We start from the raw sequence: 14,478 nt of genomic DNA on the forward strand, positions 1-14,478 counted from the left end.
TTCCAGGACCCCAGGATCATGACCTGAGCCAAAGGCAGATGCACAACCACTGAGTCATCTAAGTGCCTCCACCATCTTTCTAATGCCTGCTAGCCATCATGAAAAAAATACTGGGAAATGTTTAGCATATGTGTGTCAGAAGAGATTGGGTGGATCTGCAAAAAATACTTTCTCTGCCCTTCCAAGCTAAGAGGGTTGTTAATGTTCTCAAGGAGAGAAACAAGAGAAAGATCACAGTAGAATAGGATTCATATAAAAATCTGGTGGATAGACAGCGTGCTTATAAACAATTTGACACCACACATAAGGATATACAATTCATGTTCTGAGGGACCAAAAGAAGTTGTGATAAAAGGAGAAGCAAACAAGTGCTTCTATTATCAAACAAGATTTACACTTAGAACTAAAACACAAGAAAACATAGCAGGAATTAAAGCTAGTGTTAAGCCAACATACAAGCCATTCTTCCATTTTTTAAAATTTATTAAGGATTTATTCTCCATCTACTTTTTTAAAAAAATATTTTTTTATTTATTTGCATGAGAGAGAGTGCATGCACAAGCAGGGGAGAAAGGGTGAGAAGCAGGCTTTCTGCTGAGCAGAGAGCCCAATGCAGGGCTTGATCCCAGGACCATGAGCCAAAAGCAGACGCTCAGTTGACTGAACCACCTAGGTGCCCCTCTCTATCTACTTTTATAAGGAATTTAGGACAGCAGTAATAGCATAACCTTTTTCTTCTCTCTTCTTCTCTTTGCAAGTAGTAGAAAACTGGAATATCCTACAGTTTCAGGTTAGTACCTCTTGAAGACAGGCTTGTGATTTGTAATAGGTCAGTAGCTGAATCAGAACTTTTCAAGGAAGTATGAAATACGGCATACGTAATACAACAATCCTTCATTTTTTCCACTTAAACTTTGTTTGTGCTCTTAGCTACATTTGGGGGCCACATCTCCTTTCCTCAAGATAGCGCAGCCTTTATGGTCTGCCCCCTTTTTAGGGGGAGAGACTTAAAGCATATTATATTTTATGTTAAACCATTATTTCATCACATATGATAGCACTTGAATTCTTATATGATAGCCACGTTTTTTATGCATATTTTCTCTCCCCCCAAAAACTATGCTCTTCTTGCAGAGGCAGGTAATAGGTATTAGGCAGGTAATAGGTAAGTGTATTTTCTATATCATATACAAAAGCATAAATTGGAAAATAAAACACGTAAGCATGAAATATTTTTGAGGTATTAATAAATATTATTATTTTATATATAATATTTTAAATATTTAAATATTCAAGACCATAATGTACACATTATTATATATGGAATTTTCCAGAAATGCAGCAACCAGGCATATCTCAGAAAAAAACACACTTCAACTTTACCAAGTATCTACCATTTTATAAAATCCTATAAGTTGTAATAAAGCTATTTTTAGTTGCTATAATTAAAGTATTATAAATAAAAGGACAAATATCTTTTTACTTCATAATATCTTTTGGTTCAATCATTTTCAAGCACTTACCTAATTAAATGGATCATATAATTCTGTGGATTACTTTGTTACTTCTATTTTATATTATAGGGCTTACATGAGATGATTTGTTATATATGTAGATAGATTGTATTATCCATCAATTTCTTTTCAGGTTGGTAAAAGAAACATTATAAATATTTGTTAGAATAAGGAAGCAGTGGATGGGTAGAATGGAGAATTAATGGCATAGTCTAGCAGTTGTGCATTCAGGAGGACTCATCCTTCTATAGGCAGCTCCCTTAGGAAAGAGATTCAAAAGGGAAAGTGTAATTACTAATACTGTTAATTTGGAAGACAAATGCTGCACATTAAGTAACATGGTAAATTTCAAGGGACTAGTTTCTGCAGTGAGTCTAATAATTAAAAACAAGATGAGTGGGTATGTGGGGGGGAATAAAGGAGGTCAGAAGCAGGAAGAAGTGCTAAAATTCTCACTTCTCCCTCATTGGCATACAAGAAAGACAATAATCTTGATGCGAAAATAGGTTAGCACTAGGGAAATGTGTGAGGCACTCAACAACTATATCTTACTTGGGGTAGCAGATTCTGTAACACACCATTAGATATTTGGCTATCTGTCACAACTGACAAGAAAGCAGGAGTGTTTCCTATGTAAAAGTTAAAACTGATCCTCGAATTAACATTGTGGAATATCTGATCATAGTTACTGTTTCTTCCTTGATATACGTGACATTAATGATCAAAATATTAATAGTTTTAAAGATAGAGTTGACCCTTGAACAACAAGGGCCTTGGGGGCTAACATCCCATTAAGTCAAAAATTCAACTTTCACTCCCCCAAAACTAATTACTAATAGTCTACTGTTGACTGGAAGCATTACCCCCAATATAAAGTTAATTTGTGCATATTTTATATGTTATATGTACTGTGTATTCTGTATTTTTTATCTCACTTTTTCTTAATTTTTTCAGAATTTCTATGCAACACAGTTCAGCTGCAAGGTTTTTCAAATTGTTGCCAGTCTCCAAAACATTTTCCAATGTATTTATTGAAAAAACTATATGCAGAAGTGGACCATGCAATTAAATCCATGTTGTTCAACTATAGTCCAAATAAGAAAACTTATCAAGGCTAGTGTTATAGTTTGCATTTGCATTTATTTATAAAAAATAATTTTTTTGTAGCACTTACTGGGTGCCAAAGCAATACAAAATACTGGGGGGGGGGGGGGGGAACAGACAGATATTTCATGAAATTAGAGAACATGAGAGTAAGGATAATCAATATATGGGTGTGGAATATCTAGGCCATGTGCTCTACAGAGGAGATATATGTTGCTATAAATCTATAAGAGGAGGATTTGTGACAGGGAAGAATGCTTAAGGAAGGAAGGACTAAGACTTGAAGATTCAAAAACGTTCAGTAGGGTGAGATGGTAGTAGAAATTTGCTGAGAGAATTGTTTTGTCCATTCTGTTCTAGTAGAGGGTCCAGGAGGATGTGAGAAATGGATAGGCCAGATAGCTGGGTGCTTGTGTAAGAAGGTGAAATAGAAGAGATGTGCTCAGAGAACTTACCTGCAAATAATAAATATCCATAAACTCTACAAGCCAATAGTGAACATGAAAATATTAAGTGTTCTCCAGTAAGTCAATATATTAAAATAATCAATCAAATTAAAATCTCATATTAAAGTGAAAATGTATATGAACAATCTCATGCTGTTTTTTTTTTTCCAATGCAGTAGTGTTAATCATGTTAACTCTCATTTTCCAACAAATTCACTGGAGATAGTTGTCTCATAAAAAGGGGCAGAGCTATCAAAAAGTTAGTCAATAACATTATGATTTGGCAGGCATTATCACATCTTAGATGAACAAAAAAGAAATGTATTTTCTGGTTTTTATTAAGTCTACAAAGTCAATCTGTAAGTGATTCAAGATCTAAAGCTTTTCTTTTTTAATTCTGAAATTCACCGTAAGCACATTTTTAGTTGAAAATGAGCATACTTGCAGGAATTCCATGAACCAACTCAATAAAACAATGAAATATGAGTATGGTTTTAAAAAAGCTATGTGAAGAAAGCCAATACTCTTCTCACGTGTTTGAAGAAACTAATGATTAAATGTTTCTTAAAACATGAATCAGTTAAATACCTCTAGGAAGTTATGGGAACACAGATGGTTAATCCAATTCATTTTCATTAATGTAATACGGTATACACTTTTGAGGATGCTATATCATGTGACATGTGCTATATTCTTCTTTCAGATTAAAGTTTATGGTATGTCAACTACTACCCTAAGTAAAGATTACTAAACTATAAAGCCTGCCTGTGAAATCCAATCCTGAGAAGTGTAAAGTTAAACCTCTAATTCTTTCTACCCTACTTGCTTTTTTTTTTTCTCCTTCTAATTGGATTAGAGCTGTTTAATTACAAAGGGGTGTGGGATATTTTTCGCTTCCTATATTTTTTATATATTTTTTTCAGCTGAACTTCTAATAGGATTCACTTCAGGGTTTGGTTTGGTTTGAATATTTAACAGTTTCATTTCTTGAACATGAAATAAAGGAAAAAATGAACCATTATCTGAAAAAAAATTCAATTGATAGTTACACATGGACATTTTTACAGACACATTTTTGGCTTGATGTTAATCACTCAAAACCCTAACGAAAAAATAAGGCTTCAACTATTCAACTATTCCTCCATTCCCTTTCCCCAGTCCATCACTTCCCACCTACTCACAAACTCACTTGGGCACATATTAAGAATTGGGAACGATAGATATTTTTAACTAACTATAATTATTATATGCTATTTATGAAGGGACTTTACTCTCTGAACTCAATGATAGTCACTAACCCTAAATAAACTGTATAGATTTTTGTTTTAAAAATCCTAGTAGGATGTACTGTATTTAGTAACTATGTGGTTTCACTAGGTTTTAATTCCTCAGTAAACAGGAATTGGGCCCTGAGGATTGTGGTTTTTGAAATTAGGGTGTGTTTAGATTTGGAGACTGCCCAAAATTCATTCACATCTAGAAGAGAAAGCTGACTGCCAAACATATGCAATGAGGGGAGAAAAAAAGATTACATTCTAAATAAGGTTTGTATAACAAATACTTCCATCTGTTTCACAGAGATCAAATAGAACTACTTTAAAACAGTCCGATGACATTTAAGCATCTGGCAAAAAGAAAGCATGTATTTATGGGAAAGGATTCAGGTTAGCTATGTTTTTTATCCTTAAGAATAAGTAGTGGAATGGTAAGTATGATTATTACTCATATTTAACAACAAAAAATGAGTTTAAAGATTAATTTATTTTTTATACATAAAATTTAAATGTCCCCTCAAATACCACTATGAAACTGTTAAAGCAAAATTAAAACTCTACCAGGATACCTTTCAGATACTCTTTTGGATCTGAAATGAATAATTGAAGTTATTAACACAATAAACTCTGAAAGATTTCCAAGGAGAACTCAAGCCAAGTATTAACATGAACATATCACTTTTTCCTTCTGGAGATACCTTCATATGAGCAAGGCTCATGTATATGCAGTGACGAGTCACCAAATAAAAGCAAACCTCCTCATGTCTCAACCCTCTTTACCATCCATGCCAGTTATTGCCTCTGAGCCTTCAATTTACCACATAGAACCCACTCTGAGATAATGGATGGAGCTCTTAGAATTTCCTCCTTTACGGTGAACACAATGTTAACCTTTACTGGTAGGAAGCTCTGGAGAGACACTGCAGGAGGAAGGGAGTTCCTCTTTCTGATTCTAGTATATAGGTGTTTGCCTTTTCTTCCTCCTGCTTCACAGGTAATCAGCAGTATGAGTGTGTAAGGACCCCTAGAGGTCCTCTGCCCAAATTGCAGCAGCACAACATACAGAACATCATGCAGCCTAAGCCTGGTGACCTCTTTGTGCCTGATGTGAACACCATGCACACTGGTACCAGCCATGGCTTACCTGTGAAATGAGATTTCTTCCCTGGGCTCTCTCAACACAGGTAATATACACTCTGGGCTTCATGCCCTGTGCAGCATACTGACTTCTCCTGCATGTCTGCTCACCAGCTGTGGCTTACCTGCCACCCAGAAGTTTGTTTCCTGCTCACTCAGAGACTGGGAACCAGCTTTGACCCAGACAAACCAGTGGGCTACAACCATACCTTCTCCAGGGAAATCTGCAGCCCAACCTTAGTGAGAAAGCTTCCCTTTCAAGTTTATCCTTCCTTGAGTACATTCCTTCAATCCTAGGGTACCACTTAGAGTTACCTTTACATCCTTGTGCTCCCCTATCACAGGCTAATCATTCATTATATTAAATTTCCATATATATTATGACATGGTTTCTGTTCCTTGACTGGACCCAGACTAATAGACCATCCCACACCATTTTCTGGCTTGAGACTACTAGACATGATATCCAATCGACATATGTATTTGTATGAATTAATTGACAACTCAAACCTAACAGGATCAATACAAAATTCTTATTTTCCTACCCTTAACCAAAGAGCTTCCACATAACAGTTAATTGCAACTCTATTGTTTCTACTGCCTGGGCCAAAGTTCTTGAGATCACTCTTGATTCTTCTTTCTCATAGTCTGTATCTAAATCATCAGCAAATTCTATGGACTTATTCTTCAAACTATTTCTAGAATCTGACCACTCCTCACCAGTTCCACTACTTCTACTATGGTCCAGGTCATTATCATCTCTTATCTCCTAACAGTCTCTGACATTTTATCTTGGCTCCCCATAATCTATTGTTCAGTAATCAAAAGTTTCCTTCTAAAATGCAATCCTCTGATTAAAATTCTCTGTGTATTAAATTCCTATTTTGCACAGAGTAAAAGTCAAAACGTTACAAAGGCCTATATGGCCCTAGTGAAGCTGGTCCCCTCAATACATCTTTGATTATCTCTGACTATATACTTCCCTCCCTGGCACCATTTCACTTGGGCCTTCCTGCTGTTCTTTGAATAAATCAGACTTGCTAACACCTTAGGTGGATACCATCTCCAGGACATCCACACAGCTTTTCTTCCTCATCTCCTGCAATTCCTATTTAAAATGTCATCTTTAAATAATATTTTAAATTGTACCTACCAGCCTGAGCAATTTCCATTTTCCTCAAGTTGATTTTTTTCTCCATAACACAAAAAAAGTTTAAACTTTATACATGCATCTATTCTAAAAAACCCTACATTTGAGGTCTTTAAAATAATTATACTGACTTTTTATAATTACTATTTATATCCAATTATTATAAACATCCTAAAATTCTAAAATGACATTTTCATGCAATAATTCTTACAGTAAGAACTGTAAATGGAAAAAACACATAAAAGGGCTACATACTCAATGATTTTTTAATAAGTAGGATAGTAATAATATTAAGTTATAATTATATAATAGATATTTCTTTGGAATTACATAATAGACATAATTCTGAAGGTCTGAGTTTACTTCAACTGTGTTATGGTAACATTTCCCAAACTACAAAATGTTAAATTGTTCTCACTATGTTAATAATTTGGTTGAAGGTCTTGAAAGAAAAACAAAACAAAACAAAACAAATTTGATTGAATGAAGGATTCAATTAAAAATGCCTCCCCATCTGAAAATTATCATTTAATTAAGCATATATTATGACTGGACAATTTTATTTTTAACTTTAAGTTAACAGTTCCCTCAACTTATTTGGTTATGTAACACATTTTTCATTACAACCTAGAAGAAGAAGAGTGTTTTACCGAATTTATTTTAAAAAACACAATACTGGGGAATACACGCTTCCAAAACTGAATGTTTCTTTTTCAAAAAACTCAAACTGTACAGTAGAGTACTAAATTCACTTAAATGCTTTGTTCAGAAAAGAATTGAGTACGATTATACATATAAAAAATACACTATGTTGTTCAAGATACAATACAAAATTATCCTATGTATGAAAAAAATGAAAAATTAGGAAAATGTGACCACCTGAAAAAAGTAAAAAAAAAAAAAAAAAAAAAAAAAAACCTGCAGATGTCAACACCAATGACTCATATGTTCAAATTATCAAAGATTTTATTTATTTTTATTTTTTAAAGATTTTATTTATTTATTCATTAGAGACACAGAGAGAGGCAGAGACATAGGCAGAGAGAGAAGCAGATTCCCTGTGGGGAACCCGATGTAGGACTCAATCCCAGGACCCCAGGATCACACCCTGAGCCAAAGGCAGATGCTCAACCACTGAACCACCAAACCACCCAGGTGCCCCCCGACAAAGATTTTAAATCAACTGTTATCACTATGCTCCATGATGTTAAAAATATATATATTAAAAATGCACAAAAAGGCATGTCAAAAATAATCACAAAAATAGAACTTTATTTATTAAAAAAGTAGCCAAATGAAAATTTTAAAGAAGAAAATTACAATATTGAAAATGAAACTTTGTTATTGTATGAAATAAAGATGACAGAGGAAAACAAATGAACACAGCTGCAGGGACCATTATGAAAATATCAAAAGGTCTAAAATATATGTCACTGGAAACTCAAAAGGAGAGGATTGCGAGATGCGATACAAAGAGTTTTTGAGAGTTGAATGATGGAAGGTTGAATATTTTTCAAATGTGACAAAAAACAAATAGATGTTCATCAAACTCAATCACAATATAAACAAAGAAAACAATGCCCAGATATATCTTAATGTTACCACAAGAAACAGTGAAGTCCAGAGGTAAACGGAATATGTTTAATATACACAAAGAAAGAAATTGTCAACTCATATTTCTATATCCAATGAAAATGTCATCCAGAAATTAAGTAAATAAAGAAATTCTAAGATAAAATAAAATAAGGAGAACTCACCATGGAAAGATCTCTACTTAAAGAATATTAAACACACTTCTTCAGACTGAAAGGAAATTATATTGGAGGGAAATCTGATCTTTAAGAACAAAGGAAGAAAAAGTAATGGTAGCAAGATGCTGGAATGAGAGGCTGTGAACTCTTCTTTCCCACATGAACACACAGATTCAACAACAACACATTTATCATTTCACTTTGTGAGAAATATAGAAGCTAGATGAGAGGCTCCTGCACTCTGGGCAAGTATGAAGCAAGCCATATTGAAACTAATAGGAAAAGTTGAGATGCACTTTTGTCATAATCTGCACCACTGGCACAGTGTCATACAGTTGGGAGACAACCTCCATCATTCACCTTCTCCCAGAGTAAGTATTTTGGGATGTACAGAAAGTAATCCATATTTCTGGTTATCACCCATGGGTCTAGCTTCTAACTCATTTGTCCCTGAGAACTGACAGACCCCAGCAATCACTGTTACCTGTGCGAGAGTGAGAGAAACAGAGACAGAGACAGAGATAGAGAACAGAGCAACAGTTTCATAGGTCACTTGCCATAGACCTTCCTTTAGGCCTACTGCACAATGAATGGGCAGCAAACTCCAGCTCCCAGCTTCTCTCTAAGAAGTAAGGGAGTTGGACTAGTCATCTAGAATTACAACTTTTCTGGTTATTACCAAAGAGATTGACTCCTAATTCATCTGTCTCTGACAGCAGCATTCACTAGTCTCATGAGGAGTTTACAAAACTAATAGCAGTTTGAAAAGCATGCAGGCCCTTGCCACAGCTACTTCCCCTGGTTCAGCACAGAATAAAAGGCAATAAATTCTACCTCCCAGTATTTTCTAAGGAGTAAAGGAGTTGGACCATACATATAGCATCCCAAATTTTTAGCAGCTTCTCAAAACACCGGCCTCCATCTAACCTGTCTCAGAGAACTAATGGGTTGTAGGATATTCTAGATACCTAGAGGCCTCTACAAACAAAGATAGTAGTTTGGACTAGCATGAAGGTTTAAGAGGTACTCAGAATCTTTGAATAGGTGACTGGAAAGGGTCTTCTGTACAAAGCCAGGCTGTTTTGTCTAATGCACAAACATCAACTCAGGGAGTCAAGGAAAGTGAATAAATAGAGAAATAAGTTCTAGATAAAAGAACAAAATAAACATCAAGAAAATAACTCTAATGAAATAGATATAGAGGATTTACCTGATAAAGAATTCAAATGACTATCTTAAAGATGATCATTGAGGTCAGGAGAGCAATATATGAACAAAGTGAGAATTTCAACAAAGAAACAGAAAGTAATTAAAAGGACAAATACAAATCATAGAGCCGAAGAATCCAATAACTGAACTGAAAAATTAAAAAATGGGATTCAATCATACTAGATCAAGTAGAAGAAAGTATCAGTAAACTCAAAAACATTGGAATTAATCCACTAGAAGAAAGAAGCAAAAAGGGAAAAAAAAGAATGAAAAAGAATGAGGATAATTTGAGGTACTTATGAGACACTTTAAGCAGATTGATATATACTTTATGGTAGTGCCAGTAGTTAGACAAGGAAGAGAAAGGGTGGAAAGCTTATTTAAAGAAATGACTTGGGATCCCTGGGTGGCTCAGCAGTTTAGCACCTGCCTTTGGCCCTGCGCGCGATCCCTGGAGTCCTCAGATCGAGTCCCGCGTCGGGCTTTCAGCATGGAGCCTGCTTCTCCCTCCTCCTATGTCTCTGCCTCTTTCTCTCTATATATATCTATCATAAATAAAAAAAAAATCTTAAAAAAAATAAAGAAATGACTGAAAATTTCCAAAATCTTTGAATAGATATTGACAGCCAGTTTCATGAGGCTCAAAGGATCTTCCACAAGATCAATACAAAGGGGCTTATTTCAAGGCACATTATAATCAAAGTCTCAAAAATCAAACAGAATTTTGAAAACTGTGAGAAAAACGTGACTTGTCACAAACAAGAAGATCCCCATAAGACAATCAGTAGATTTTTGAGCAGACACATGGTAAAAGAAGAGGCAGTGAGATGATATATATTCAAAGCACTAAGAGAAAAAAAATTGCCAGTCAAGAATACTGTACTCAACAAAACTGCCTTTCAAAAATAAAAGAGATTAAAACATCCCCAGAAAAACAAAAACTAAGGGAGTTTAGCATCAGTAAAAATATCTTACAAGAAATGCTACAGAGAGTTCTTTAACTGCAAATGAAAAGACACTAAATTACAACATATCACATATGAAAGTATAAAATTCATTACTAAAGGTAAACATGTAGATAATCTGTATTATTAAACTGGTGGTGAAAAAATCACTCAATCTAGGTATAAAAGTTGAAAGACAAATGTATTAAAAAATTAATAAATTAATAAATACCCAATAGGAATATATGTACATTGTGAAATCAATAACAAAATGTGGGAGGCAGAGTAATAGAAGTTAGGTTTTCCATGCAAGTAGAGGTAAATTATTATCAGTATAAAATCAAATAAATTAATTATAAGATATTTTAAATAACCCCACGTAACCACAAAGACAAAGGAATCATAGCATGTGAATAAGAAACAGAAAAACAAAAAACGACAACAAAACACAAAAGAAGACAGAAAGAGCAAAGATGGGTGAAAGATCTAAAAGACAAACAGAAAACAATTGCCAAAATGGTAACAAATACTTCGCTACTTATAATCACCTCAAATGTAAATAGATTAAACTCATCAATCAAAGAGAGTAGCTGAATGGTTTAAAAAATAAGATGCAACTATATGCTATCTACAAGACTTACCTTTAGATTTAGGACACATAGGCTGAATGTTAAGTGATGGAAAAAGATATTCCATGCAAATAGTAATCAGCAAAAGAGGTTATACTTACATCAGAAAAAAAAAACAGACTTTAAGTAAAAAACTATTTATAAGAGCCAACAAAGGTCATTATATAGAAAAAAGGGCCAGTTATGAAGATAAAACATTATATATACACACCCAGCATCTACACATATAAAAATATAAAGCAATACTGACAGATCTGAAGAGAGCAATAAACAGCAAACAATTATTAGTAGGGAACTTCAACATCCCACTTTCAATGGTGAATAGATAAGCAGACAGAAAATCAACAAAGGAACACTGGATATGTTAACACCATAGACCAAATGGACCAAACATGTACAAAATTTTTAATCCAACAAAATGCAATATACATGCATCTCTAGCACACATAGAACATTCTCAAGAACAGAAAACATGTTAGAGTTCATAAAACAAGTGTTTAGAAATTTAGGAATACTGAATTAATACCAAGTATCTTTTCTGATCACAGTGGAATGAAAGTAGAAATCAGTATCAAAAAGAAAACTATAAAACTCACAAATAGGTGCAAATTAAACAAGACATATTAAACAACCAATGGTTCAAATAAGAAATCAAAAGAGAAGTCAGGAAATATCTTGAGACAAATGAAAATGAAAATACAACAAAGCAAAACTTATGGAATGCAGCAAAAATAGTACTGAGGGGAAAGTTTATAGCAATAAACACCTATATTTAAAAAGAAGAAATAAACAACCTAATTTTACATTTCAAAGAACTAACTACAAAAGAATAAACTATATCCAAAATTAGAAGAAAAAAAGAAATAATAAAAATAGAGCAGAAATAAAATAGAATACGGAAATAGAAAAAAAGTCAGTGAAACTAAGAGATATTTTTAAAAGATAACCAAATTAACAAACCTTTAGCTAGAATAGCCAAGAAAAAAAGGGAAGACTCAAATAAATACAGCCAGAAATGTAAATGAAAACACAACTGATACCACAAAAATAAAAAGGATCATGAGACAACTATGAAAATTGTAAGCCAACAAACTGGAAGTGAGTAAGTTTCTAGGAATATACAACCTACTATGACTGAATCAAAAAGAAAAAGAAAGCCTGAACATAATAACTAAGGAGAATGAATCAGTAATAAAAAAACTCTCAACAAATAAAAGCCCAACATAAGGCTCAATCTCACAACCCTGAGATCATGATCTCAGTTGAAATCAAGACTGGGATGCTTAACAGACTGAGCCACCCAGGCACCCCATCTACCAAACATTTAAAGGACACAAAATCAACATGGAAAAACATCAGATGTGTTTTTATAAACTAATGATGAACTATCTGAAAAGGAAATTAAGAAAACAATCCTATCTGTAAAAACATCAAAAAAAATAAAATATTTAACCATAAATTTAATTAAGGAAGTGAAAGACTTGTACACTGAAAACTGCAAAACATTGATGAAAGAAAGTAATTATGACACAAATAAATAGATATTTTATGCTCATGGGCTAGAAGACTAAATATTATTGAGATGTTAAAACTGCCCAAAGCCATTTACAAATTCAGTGCAAAATCTCAACTGGATTGTTTTGTTTTGAACAAAAGTAGGAAAAATAAATCTAAAATTCTTTTGTAACAACAAAAAGACCCCAACAGATAAAACAATTTTGAATAAGATGAACCAATCTAGAGGCATCAAACTTCCTAATTTTAAATTATATTACAAAACTACAGTAATTAAAACAGTATGATACAGGCATAAAGACAGATATATAGAGCAATAGAACAGGCCAGAGAGCACAGAAATAAATTTATAGATATACAATCAATTCAATATAATCTTCAGCCAGGGTGCCAAGAATACATAACAGAGAAAAACAGCCTTTTCAGCAAGTAGTGTTGGAAAATAGGATATCCGCAAGCAAAAGAATGGAACTGGACTCTTATACCATACACAAAAATCACCCAAATGAACCACAGACTTAACTGGAAACTATAAAACTCCTAGACCACATAGGGAAAAGATTCATCACATTGGTCTTAGCAAGGATATTGTGGATATGACACCAAAAGCACAGACAACAAAAGCAAAAACAGACAAGTGGGATTACAATATTTGCAAATCATATAAATTTTATAGGCTTAATTTTCAAAATATATAAGGAACTCCAATAACTCAATAGCAAAAAAAAAAAAAAAAAACTCCTAATAACATGATTAAAAAATAGGTTAGGGACACCTATGTGGCTCAGTTGGTTAAGTGTCTGACTCTTGATTCTGGCTCATGTATGATCTCTGCTTAAGATTCTCCCTCTCCCGGGGATCCCTGGGTGGCGCAGCGGTTTGGCGCCTGCCTTTGGCCCGGGGCGCGATCCTGGAGACCCCGGATCGGGTCCCACATCGGGCTCCCGGTGCATGGAGCCTGCTTCTTCCTCCGCCTGTGTCTCTGCCTCTCTCTCTCTCTCTGTGACTATCATAAAAAAAAAAAAAAAAAAAAAAAAAAGATTCTCCCTCTCCCCCTGCTTGCACTCTGACTCTCTCTCTGACTCTATCTCTCTCTCTCTCTTTAAAAAAAAAAAAATGAGACATACAAACAGCCAAGAGGTATATGAAAAGATGTACAATATCCAGTCATCAGAAGACTGCAAATCAAAACTACAATGAGATATTATCTCACCCCTGTTAGGATGGCTATTATCAAAAAAACAAAAACAAACAAACAAAAAACACAAGAACAATAAGTGTTGATGAGTATGTGGAGAAATTGGAACATTCATCGTATACTGTTAGTTGGAATGCAAAATTGTAGGGCTATCCTGGATCTCATGAATAAATAAACAATCTTTTTTTAAAAAAGACACAGGTAAGTTGGAAGTACATGGATAGAACAAGAAAATCCATGTAAACAGTAAGTATAAGAATGGTAGAATGGCTATTTAAGTACTAGTTAAAATAAACTTCAAAACTAGGTACGTATTACCAGAGGAAATAATTTCATAATGATAAATGCGACATTTAACCCAAAAATACATCTAAATGTGTATGGGTCTAATCAGAAAGCCTCCAAATATAGGATGTAAAAATTGACAGAATTAAAAGGAAAATTTTTAAATTTCACAATTCTCTTAAAATGCCCTAAAATCCCTAGCTAAACCTAGCCACTGTCTGCTTCCACATCTTTCTGCCCGTTCCTTCCAGAGCTATTTACTCACACATACTTTCTTCTCCCCAGTGTGCTAACTCTAACTCCTTTCATGCTTCCTAATCTT

At 34.0% G+C, this 14,478-nt stretch overlaps 1 protein-coding gene across 3 annotated transcripts in view; it reads right to left on the minus strand.

Moving 5' to 3' along the window:
- The window catches only part of FMN2 (formin 2), a 363,611-nt gene that overhangs the window by 149,422 nt on the left and 199,711 nt on the right, over window positions 1-14,478 (minus strand). The window lies entirely within an intron of this gene.

The sequence above is a fragment of the Vulpes vulpes genome, chromosome 13, assembly GCF_048418805.1.
Source record: "Vulpes vulpes isolate BD-2025 chromosome 13, VulVul3, whole genome shotgun sequence".
In the NCBI taxonomy this organism is placed as follows: Eukaryota; Metazoa; Chordata; class Mammalia; order Carnivora; family Canidae; genus Vulpes; species Vulpes vulpes.